The 12,314-nt window shown below is 35.9% G+C and overlaps 1 long non-coding RNA gene across 1 annotated transcript; it reads right to left on the bottom strand.

Moving 5' to 3' along the window:
• Positions 1 to 771: 771 nt before the first annotated feature.
• LOC135773227 (uncharacterized) lies at positions 772 to 10,964 on the bottom strand. Its single transcript, XR_010543483.2, has 4 exons — positions 10,874 to 10,964; positions 10,727 to 10,774; positions 4,066 to 4,149; positions 772 to 1,489 (listed from the first exon to the last, which is right to left on the bottom strand). It is a non-coding gene; the product is annotated as an uncharacterized lncRNA (long non-coding RNA).
• Between the last annotated feature and the right edge of the window lie 1,350 nt (positions 10,965 to 12,314).

Genomic DNA, 12,314 nt, shown 5'->3' with positions numbered 1-12,314 from the left:
TAATATTGAATGCATTCTGACAAGCCTAAATTGCTCTATTAAATGTAATGTTTACTTCTAAAAATGGGCAATACTGTAAAAATACTGTTAAACTAACCTGACCTTGAGAGACAAACTGAACCCTGCATCTAGTGTCAAGCATTATGTGTGGGAATCACGCACACAAATATGTTTCATGATGTGACTCATGCCAAAACACTTCTATAATGTCTATATTACTCAGATATGTGGGCACACTGTAAAAAATGCAGCATGAATTGTTTAACTAATATTTTTATGCTACTTCAACTTATAAAACTATGTTGATTTGACAAAATGCTGTCAAGAATGTGTCCTTCTGGAAATTCCTGAAAGATTGACTTAGGAAAATCTGTAAACTGTCAGGGTTAATCTCACGGTTCGGTTAAGCTCTGCTTTGGAGGAAATCCTCCTGTTAGCCCACGGGAGATGTTGAAGTGAGGGGAATGACTGACAGGTTTTGGGAAATCAATGCAATTCAACTTTAAGTAATTAGAGATCAATAACATCCGCTGCATGTCATTCTTATTGTTGGCCTCTCTCGATCCTTGGTTTAGAAAGTAATAAAAAAGTGGAGAGAGATGGGCAGGAAAGTCACAGAGATGAAAAACTGGTGAAGGATCAAATGTGTGTTAGTGTCTGCAGTCGCAGGAAACACAGCTGCTGGGCACCGCTGGTGTTTTATCTGAAAGTGACACGAAGCCGTGCGATAAAATAGCATAACAGTGAAAAAAAGTGACAGAGTCTGATATTGTGCCTGTGGTTTACCTGGATATTTTTGTGATTGACAGTGGGTCAAAAAGCAACAGAATATGCACACTATTATGGGAGCAAAAATGATCTCTTTCCATGCCAGCTAAAGTCATTTTCTGAGATTTACTGTTTTTACATAAACTCGTCCTACATAACATAATGTAAAGAACATTCTCTGAAAATGTAACACATTACAGGGTATACTTTAATCAGTTTATGTGTACCCATGACCCTTGGCACTGCTAACGCAATGCCCTACCAACTGAGCTTTAAAAAACCCCACTAAAAACCCCATGAGCAATGGAGACCACTTGGATATGAGCACACTGTGTGCTTCATAAATCAAGTTTAGTACAACAAAGGTGGCATAAAAACTATTCACACACCATGCTAAATTGCCTGCCATGCTGACCTCAATACATCTCCCCTTAAGTAAACATGTAATGCATTGCGGTTGCCATGCACGCAGGTAGATGCCTTGTTGGGTGATCATCGACTCCGGTGGTGGTGCCAGCCACCCGCTGCTTCATACTGATCATTAATTGCCCCATAATTAAATTAAACCTTGTCAGAGAGTGTGCTCAGCTTATCTGGGTCATGTGCAATTTTCCTCAACTCTTCTGCAGTGTGCCCTCGGCTCCTCCGAACACTCAAGCGTGGATAAACAGGATGACATCGCTCTCCACACGAGCAGAATGTCCTGCATCTGCAGCACCTGCTGTTTATGATGAAGTGAAGCGATGATCAGAATGGCAAGATATGGATGTGAGTGAAGATATATCAACAGGTGGTAGAGATGTAAACACAGTTTTTAACTTAAGGGCTGACGTGAGAACAGTGTGAGAGCGTGTCTGTGGGTGTCTTAAAGGTTATTTATCAGGAAAGGAGATTCTTCTAAAAAGATGAAGTATAGCTACTGTATAAACATTTTAATCAAAAGTTAAAATACTCTGGTATTTAAATCTCTTTAAATAAGTAAATTCAGCTGATTTTTCTCATTTAAGTTAATTATGACAAATTGCTTGTGATGTTCCTAATTTGTTAAATGCTTTGGATTAAAATGTCTGTCAAATAAATAAATGTTGATAGTTTTTGCAAAAAAAAATGCCAAATGCAATCTGTTTAATTGCAGTTCCATGATATTTCATTGCGATAGATAGCATCCCAAAGGTTGTCAGTTCGATTTAGGGAACACACATACCAACTCAAAAAAATTAAAGCACTGTAAGCTATTTTTCATAAAAGCCTCTGCCAAATGCATAAATGTACAATTTTTTATGTCTTGACTTTAAAACTCTCAAGAAGATCTCAAATGTTAAACTGAACATTTCTAGAGAGCCCCAGGGATTAGGAATGAGGTATTGAAGTGACATTTGACATCAGTTATTTTTCAGTAGGGTTTCTATCACATCTCTCTACCACAGGAGAAACTCTGACCTACAGATCGCCCTCGGTCCTCTATTAATATAACTTCACCACCCACAACACTAGTGGAGACAGAACAAGCTGATGGTTTTCCCACTTCTTATAAGATTGTGCCTTCAGATTTCTTACGTTTGTATTTATTGCTGTTGATAATGGCTTTAAGCTCTCTGATCTGTTACTGAACTTTTAGGGGCAGTTTCCTGACCAGGGTGTATTGTACTCCCAGACTAAAATGCATGTTTGAGCTGCCTTAATTTATAAACATCTTGCACTGGCATGTACACCACATTGTTTTGTCTCAAAATGCGCATCAGTAAAGTTTTTTCTAAGGTTTATTTGTAAATGTCTACTTCAAATGTCTTAATTTAACTAAGGCCTAGTCCTGGATTAAAGGGACACTCCACCTTTTTTGCAAATATGCTCATTTTCCAGCTCCCCTAGAGTTAAACATATGATTTTTACCATTTTGGAATCCATTTAGCTGATCTCCGGGTCTGGCGGTACCACTTTTAGCATAGCTTAGCATAATCCATTGAATCTTATTAGACCATTAGCATCGCGCTAGAGTTTCGCAGCAAAGTCCTTGATTATTACGGCAAAATGAGAGTATAGTTCCTAGCCATATCGGCCTAAAAAATTGCAACTTTTAATTTTCCGTCGGTCTTAGTACACGATGTAACTACAGAAGAATCAAGTTTTAAATAGGAAAAATATCGAAAGCTCTTTGGTTATTTGAGTGCGATGCTAATGGTCTAATCAGATTCAATGGATTATGCTAAGTTATGCTAAAAGTGGTACCGCCAGACCCGGAGATCGGCTAAATGGATTGCAAAACAGTAAGATTGGAGTGGAGTGTCCCTTTAATTCAAACCATGTCTGAGAAACTGCCCCATAATGTCTGATAGTTCTATAGATAAAAAATTAAATTTATTTTCGAAAAATTACATTTTTACAAACTTATATTAATGTTGATTTGTTTTCCTTCACACATATTTGCTTTAGGTTTGGGACAAGGATGAAATAATAAAATCTATATTATTTTGACTAGTAGCATATATAGTAATGAAATCTGTTACACATACACAAATCATACAATAATGCAAGGTAAAAAAGATGTCACTGCGGCAGTACCCTTTAAAAAACTATATATTTGTACTTATAAGAGTGCATATTAGTACCTCAAAGCTACATACTGGTACCAAATGTATACATATATGTACATAAATGGTACATAATAGGACCTTTATAAAGGGTACTGCCCGAGAGACAGCTTTTTGTACCTTTATTTCTGACTTATATTCATTTGTACAAATGTTTTGTGAATATTTCTGAAGCACTAAAGGGGATACTTTCATAAATATTATGCACAAATAATGTTCTTAAAGTGCTAAAAATTATTTATGTCTCATTTACATAATTACATTTGTGTTATATCAACCTCATATCAGCCAGTCGGTCACATTGGTTTCTCAAAAAATACATATTAGTCATCCACACTCTCAGAAAAACGGTACAAAAGTTGTCACTGGGACCATTTTGGTACAGATATGTACCTTTGAGGAACCATTATGTATCTACCAGTGTGTACCTTTGGTAACAATATGCAATTTTTAGAAACAAAAGTGTACTTTTAGAAAAGGTACTGCCGCAGTAACAACTTTTGTACCTTTATTTCTGAAAATATATAATATATTCCATAATTGCATAATTGGCCAATCTGATTGTAAAATATCTGCGGCACACTTTTTCAAAACAGCGACACCAAAACAGCAATATAAAGGGAATCCAAATATTTTTTTTTTGAGTGCTCTATTTGTCAATTGAGATTCAATTATGTTTTTTGCACTTCACAGATGATGACTCTCTCACCGTTTACCTTTCCGGTGTCTCCCCACCCAACATCTATCACTTCTTTCGTCAGAGCGCCCACAGGGATGCATAAAAACAAACTCCCTGCATTTGAAAGAATAGAGAAGACATTGATTTAGGCATTGAACTTGTTCAACTGGAACAACAAGAGACAAAGCAGAAGCATTGACTCTGAAACTCTGAAAAGAAATCAGAGACACAGACAGCATGCTGATCGATGGATAGGAAGAGAGAAAAGGCCTGGAAGAAAATGGCTATGATTTAGAAAAGATCGGCAGGCAGAAGTGCTGCCTTTTCTTTCCTTATCTGAGAGTCAGGGTCACAGCAGCTTTGAAAAATAACCACACACACGCGCTCATACACTTACCCCAGAACAGTGAGGTGAATGAGGCAATGAAACCAAATCATTGCTGTAAAAATAAGCCTCAGTGGGATTTCCTAATCTAACTCTTTGAAAAGACCATCTAGAAGCTTCTCTTGGGTACTATTATAGTAAAAACAGTCAGTGCTAACTCATAAGTCATAGAGTCTGCACTCATAAAAATGGATTTTTTTTTACATAATGTTTGTTACATTGTTTTCAGTGAAATGCACACATATTTTATCTTGCTCTCATTAATCTTTATGACAGATGTTTGGATGGAGCAAGACCACCCTAGTGTATTCAATACAACAGCGCTTATGGAAGTTAACCATGATTTTTATTGTAGTAACCATGTTTTTCACATTTTAGTCCTCCCTAAAAGCAGTCAAAGTTGTCACTTAAAACACATGTTATACTCTCAGAAGATTTTGTGCAAAAGCTGACCCTTTAAAAAGGTCCTAAAATGTACTATTTAGGTACATTTTATATCTAAATGTACATTCTGAGGTACTAACAGGCACCCTTGTACTTTTTGGGTAGTGCCCCAGTGACAGTTTTTGTACCTTTTATTGTGAGAACGTATAATATAATATATTTGTTTTTTTGCAAAAATAAATGCCACAGTCTATGAAGAAAAAGTGTGTTTTGTAGACAAACGGTGTAAAGACATCTACCAGCAAGAGTTAACTGGGTAATAATAACCAGCCAAACCTTGATCTTGTACTCATACAATGTACATGATGTAGATGTGGTTTCTCGTCCTAAGCATCAAGAGCTGGTAAAGATATTTTTTTGTCTTAGAGAATAAGAATGCACTACAGAAAAAAAACAGGAATGCAGTGGCGGCCGGTGACTTCTATTTTCGAATGTGAAGTTCGTCATCTGTGGTTCGTAATTTCAAAATATGTGTTTAGCGCATCAAGTGAACCAATGTGCATCACGTGTCTTGTCAAAATAAGTGCCTGCTGCAGATGCGTCTAAAGGGTTTATGATAAAAGAGACGGTCGCGTTTGAAGATACTCGCATAATCTCTTACAGAGTTTACTGTAAATGGAGTGTCTTGCGTGTATTTTGTGAATGTGAGTGTCTCTTTTATCATTAACGGTTTTGACGTGTGTGCAGCAGGCACTTATTTTGACAAAACAAGTGATGCACATGGTTAACATGACGCAAACAACACATATTTTGAAAACACTAACAACACACATTATACTCCGAACACATATTTTGAATTTGCGCCCCTCGGAAGAGCAATCACCAGCTGCCACTGGAGGAATGGCCTCCCAGTCTAGTTTTAACGGTTGTAGCAAGCTGGTCTAGTTTTGGTCATTATTTAAGACAAGTCAAGGTGGACTTAGACCATTTTAAACTGGTATTAGCAGTTTTTTTCAGTAGGGTGAAAACAGATGGAGTGAGGTAAGATGATGTTTATGTTGTGACTGGCAGAATTATATGAACATGTTCCTGCTATATTTGGGCCATTTGTCACTGTCTCGCCACTATCAGATTAACAATATTTGGCTACATGAGAAATTTTGATGCAAATAGAAAAATCGTTTATTTATGATATGAGAGACTCCATAAATGGAAAAGCTGCATGAAGAAGTGAAACACATACGCTCATATTCATACTGGAGACAGAAATGTTTAAATTTACATTATACACATGGCAGATGTCCACAACACACAGCATAACTCTGCAAAGTCTTGGTTCAATATGTTTAACTTTTATTACAATGTCTTCCCAAAAACCAAATGATGTTTACTGTCTGAAAGGGTTACATGTAATCTCTTAACTCACTACTGAACTCCAATCAACTTTCTGTAGATATTCACATCAGATATTATAAAATACCAAATACCATAATGTAAATTTCATTAGGGTTATTCTTAATTCTCGATTGCCAATCAAGTCAATATTACTTTTCTATTTTCACGACGTACCACAGATCAACAGGCATCCCACTATGAGCACAAGTCCAGCTAAAGTTCTTGCACGATAATGAACTTGACTAGCAACACAACTGTTGCCAATGAATGTGTTGGAATCAGACTAATCCTGTGTCTGAAGTCATGACAGTACATTTTGAATTAATGCTGCATTCCAGACAACTCAGATATCGGATATTCTCCACCTCAAACTCTAAAAACGGTAATGTTTAAAACAATCTGTTATTTTAGGGATGACATGTTTGGTCACATCAGAGACATCTCTCTGTTATTACTGGAACAACACATTTTGTGTTACTTTTAACTTGTGTTGTCCCTTTTATTTAAATCAACATAAAATGACACATCATGTGTTAAATAGCATAACACAAACAATATATAAAAATGAACACATTGTTTGTGATATGCTATTTAACACATTATGTGTCATTTTGTGTTGTGAACCCGACATCAGTCATTTGACATGAAGGACTTTAACCTTTTTTACAGAAGGTAATATATGTATGAAAACAAATGTTAAAGTATTCAGTAACTATTTCGCCATAATTGTTTTTGCCATAATTGGCACAAGAACAAAAATGTTCATGCCGTGTCATCCTGACATCATAATAAAAATGCAAATGAAACTGGATTGACTGGAATGCACTGAGGTCAGAGGGTGGAAATGTACTCCTTTTATTCTCTGTATATAACTTTTTAAAAGAGCTGTCCTGCTTATAGTTTTCCACTATTTTTTATTTAAAATTTGGCAGCTCCTCAGCTCCAGTGACCTCATAGGATAGAAAAGTGTCCATATGATAGATACTGAGAAGTCTCATGAGAAGATCTGGGTATTTCTCACTTACTATTCTTTACACAATGAGATTAGCATCACATTTTTTTCCAAGTATGGCGGGTTTACTGTACTGTACAAGGAATTTGTCTGTGTACTGGTGCCTAACAATGGCAGTAACAAGTACAATACAATAAAAAAGGAAATATATATATAAAGTTCAACAAAAAAGAATCTTTGTTCAAGATGTTTTATTGTGTTTGTTAGGATAACATTTTTAAGTTGTTGTCCTAGCATCTTTGGGAGGCCCTGATAAGTTCTGATTGTGTGAAAGTCTGTGTATTAAAGTCTGGAAATTTGTGTTTAACAGATTTAAAGCACAATTCATTATCTAAATGTTCCTTAGCATTTTGTGTCACTGAATGTCCGTATAATAGTTTTTTAAAGGTTAGTCATGTAATACAGCTTTTATGAAAATTATTAATCTTTAAACCGTTATATTATTCTTCAGTTGTACTTCTTGAGAAATCCTCTTTGATGATAGAATGAATAGGGCATAGACATTATAAGTCAAACGCATTATAAAAAATTATGTTAATTCCAGTTCTAGTCCTACATTTTTTAAATGTTAGACAGAACATGACCAATGATGAAAAGCTTAATTCAAGAGAAAATCCTTAACCTTCCAAGCTCTTTCCTCTTTGAGTTATAAATCCACTAAATGTGATATCAAACCTTGCCAATTGACAACTTAACACTTAGGTCAAATATTTTAATATTCAAATAAAAAATTATTTTGTATTCATGTTGCTATAAACTGAAGCTTATAGCTTTAGGATGAATTTAAGGAGGCTTGGCAATAAATCACAAACAACAAATGTACAAAGTTTATAAATACATATAGGACAAAATATTACCACAAAAGTGATCAAGAAATATTAACATTGTAGTCAATATATGGTTTATTAACTGTGAGCTTTTTGTTTTTCTATGCATTTTTTTGTATATTAGAATTATATCCCCTAATATGCTTTGCTTGCCTTTTATTTTGAACAATAAATACTTTTAGTGTCTTGTCCATTTTGTACCATACACCTCATATTTTGATAGTTTAATCTAATCTGAGGGGCATAAAAAGTAAACATTGTACAGATTTTCCTCTACAGATTTTCTTCTTTTTTTTTTTTGAACACGTAACAGATCCATTGTATTATTGTCATATTTAGTCAATAACTACAGTGCATACCAAACAGAATGGATAATGTGAAAGCATCACCATAGAGATCACAGAACCTGTGTTCATTTAAAAAAATGTGTTCAGTGTGAGCACAGACCATTCACAATCACATTTAGCTCTTGAAATATAATTATCCTGGTACCACAGGATGCCTCTTATTAAAAAGGGCTTCTTTTTTCTTTTTTGATGCACACAGCCGGCTGTGACCTCTTTCGAAGTTCAACATTCAATTTCTAAATCTACTTAAAGTAGTGATGCACCGATGTATCGGCCGCCGATATTTATCGGCCGATTTTTGATGAATTTGAAACCATCGGCATATCGGCAATAGCACGAGAAAAACAATCGGTATCGGCCTATTAATTAACTGCATAAAGAAATCCATTATATGTAAAAAAAGCGAGTTAATGTTGTTAATAAAATAAATGCTAAATAGCAAAAACCACCTTTGAAGGTTGTCATGTTGTCTTATTATATTTGTTTTAGCTTAATTTGTGTCTCTCTTATTATGTTGGTCAGTTGAATGTTAATTAGATCAAATCCATGTTCAGTAAAAATAATTTGATGCAGAAATAAACTAGCAAATAGACCAACTGTATAGTATTGTAAACAAGTATTTAATATCGGTATCGGCATCGGTATCGGCCAGAAGTTGTCTGTTTAAATCGGTATCGGCCCAAAAAAATCCTATCGGTGCATCCCTAACTAAAAGCTTGATCAAATGTCTCTGATCATGTAATACAGCTTTTAAAACACATTTGAGGAGAATAAAAAAAACAGCAGAACAAATTTATAATGAATCAGAGCTCATCGGCCTGCGATGGACTCACACGATTGGCAAATAGTTTCCAATACAGTGGGCTACTGGCAAGCCATTAAGATCATTTTTTATATAGCAATTTTAACAATTGTTAAATTGTTCCAAAGCAGCTTAATAAATAATAAAATCATAGGACAACAAAGTAGCAAAGTACAGTGGCTAAAATGGATCTGTACTCGTGAGCGAGGTAATACTGCAACGTAACGTAATTCAAAGTTATGTCAACCGACTCCCAAGGGGTTGAAAAAAAGGGAGAAAACCCTTGAAAGAGCGCCAGACAGAGCTGATCCTATAGAAGATATACACTATATATTGAGTACTATATTATAAAAATGTATGAATTACAAGTTTTAAAGGCGGGGTGCATGATCTTTGAAAAAAACTGGGGAAGAGGGAGTCTACTGGGGTAGGGGTGTATTTGTTTAGGTGATTTCAAATATCAACATTGGCTTTTCAGAGATCAATCTACTATGGGTGTGGTCAACATCCATTTAAATCCCTTTAGTTACATCGTGTAGGCCTACTAAGACCAACGGAAAATTAAAAGTTGCAATTTTCTAGGCAGATATGGCTAGGAACTATACTCTCATTCTGGCTTAATAATCAAAGACTTTGTTGCTGTAACATGGCTGCAGGAGGTGCAATGATATTACGCAGCAGCCGAAAATAGTCCCCTTAGTATCTTTCAATAGCAGGGGACTACGTAATATCATTGCGCCTCCTGCAGCCATGTTACAGCAGCAGTCCTTGATTATTACACCAGAATGAGAGTATAGTTCCTAGCCATATCTGCCTAAAAAAAACAATCGCAACTTTTAATTTTACGTCGGTCTTAGTACATGATGTAACTACAGAAGAGCCGAGTTTTAAATAGGAAAAATATTGAAACTCTTTGGTTATTTTTTTTTAGGTGCAATGATAATAGACTAATTAGATTTTTTGGATTGTGACTATGCTAAAAGTGGACTGGATTCAAAAACGGTAAGATTCACATGTTTAAAGGTGCAGTGTGTAAATTTTTGAAGGATCTTTATACAGCAATGCAATATAATATAGATAACGGTGTTTTGAGTGTTGTATAAAAACCTTACAAAATAAACTGTATTGTTTTTATTCCCTTAGAATAAGATGTTTTTATCTACACACTGCGGGTCCCCTTACATGGGAGCCGCCATTTTGTGCCTTCATGTTTCTATAGTAGCCCTTAACGGACAAACTTTTCTATAGAGCACATTTGTCACTTCGTTGCCTCAAACGATGACATGTTTGTCCTGTGACGGCTACCATAGCTTCTCTATGTGCTTCGAAAGGGAGGGGTGCAATATGCAACCTCACCTCTAGATGCCACTAAAATCTACACACTGCACCTTTAACTCTAGGGGAGCTGGAAAATTAGCATATTTTCAAAAAAGTGGAGTGTCCCTTTAAGAGTGTATAGTATAAAAATGAGTTATAAATTTAAGTGAATGATTATTTAAGCCTGTAAGCAACAAGAGAGCAAAACAAAAGCAAACTCACCTGACTTCTCATTGGTCAGAGGATGACAAGATCTGATCCATATTCCCACTTTTTTAAATAAACACACATTTCATACCAAGTTTTAACAGGCAGAAAAGAGACACTGACAAATGTTTGACCATGCATATAACACAAACTTATGCTGACCTTTAGATTTCAGATAGTGCTAACCGAGGCAGTGAAGTGTGACAGACAAAATGACCAGCTAGTGCCAGATGCCTGCAGGGCCATCGAACTGTTGCCACATGCTGTGTCTGTGGAGAAACAAAGGGAGGTTGATATAACAACAACAAATAGCAAGTCTAAACAATAACAAAACCAGACAGGTATTTTTATGCTGTTAGAAACGAGCACAAAGAACCTAAAAGCACACCAATGCTGATGGAGTAGCAGGTTAGTGGTTTTAATAAAACAGAAGTGTACACAAAATGACACAGAGTTTATTTAGTCTAAACGATTTTTATCTCTAGAAATCAGGCAAATGTTGTGCTGAATCTTTTGAGCCTTTGAGAAGCGGCCTCTGTAATTACAAGGCAGATAATAATACGTGTGATACTCTCGAATCGTCTTTAATAAAGTCTCACGAGGGAGCGTTGATGGGCTGCAAATGGGCAGAAAAGCGATGGAGAAATTCCAGAGATGAAAACCAGGATGAAACGAAGCTCCTATCTGTGAACTTTCACACGAGCCGTTCCCAGATTGCATGTCACTCTACGCCTAATGAAAATGAGTTTTTATCTGGTAAGAGCCTGGTCGTCAATGCCACTTTATTTCTTTCTCCTTTATGTTGTTAATTAGATATGCCAGCGTCAGACCGCAGAGATGTCATTGCCGACGTCCTGTTTATCATGCTGGTGAGATTCTGGCCGTGATTGTGACTCAATATATCGCAACTGTAAGGCTGCAGAATTAGAGAAAAAAAAAACATTAATTACGATACGGGTCTAGCAGGGAAAATCACAGCCGCTGATAAAATGCATTATCTAATACAGCCTACCCGGTCAGCGAGTTTTTAATAAACTCTGTATTTAAGGTCCCCATTTAAGTTGTTTTTAGCTTTTAGTATGAATATGTCCATCTTAAGGATTTAAGACACCAACAGCATGCTCTAAAACACTGGCAAAATTTGTATTTAAAAGATATAAGCATTCAAAATCTACACTAAAAAAAATCCCCTAGCTGTCACTTGTGCAGTAGCCTATGCTTTAAAAAGGTCCTAATATAGGTACAGTACATTTGGAAACACTATGTAGTGTACCTTTAAGGTCCTAACATGCACTCTTTGGTAATATGTATCTCTGAGGTACGAATATGAACTCTTTTGGTGCAAAGTTGTACTTTTGAAAGGGTGCTGCCCCAGTGACAGCTAGGGACAATTTTTGACGGTTTACAGTCTCTCACTTCCACCAATACAGCATTCTGCACTTCAGTATCTCAAGAGATTCCAGGCTATAATGCAAACTAAATGCTATTGGCTATTTGAAAAGGGGGAGGAAATAATGTCAATGCATTGAACAAAGCAGCACATTGCAAGGCAATCTGCAATACAAACTTTATTAAAAATAGATAAAAATTAGATATAGCAAGT

This window comes from Paramisgurnus dabryanus, chromosome 9 (genome assembly GCF_030506205.2).
Source record: "Paramisgurnus dabryanus chromosome 9, PD_genome_1.1, whole genome shotgun sequence".
Taxonomy (NCBI): domain Eukaryota; kingdom Metazoa; phylum Chordata; class Actinopteri; order Cypriniformes; family Cobitidae; genus Paramisgurnus; species Paramisgurnus dabryanus.
Note: the sequence above shows the minus strand (reverse complement) of the source record. Positions and strands in the feature narration are given on the sequence as shown.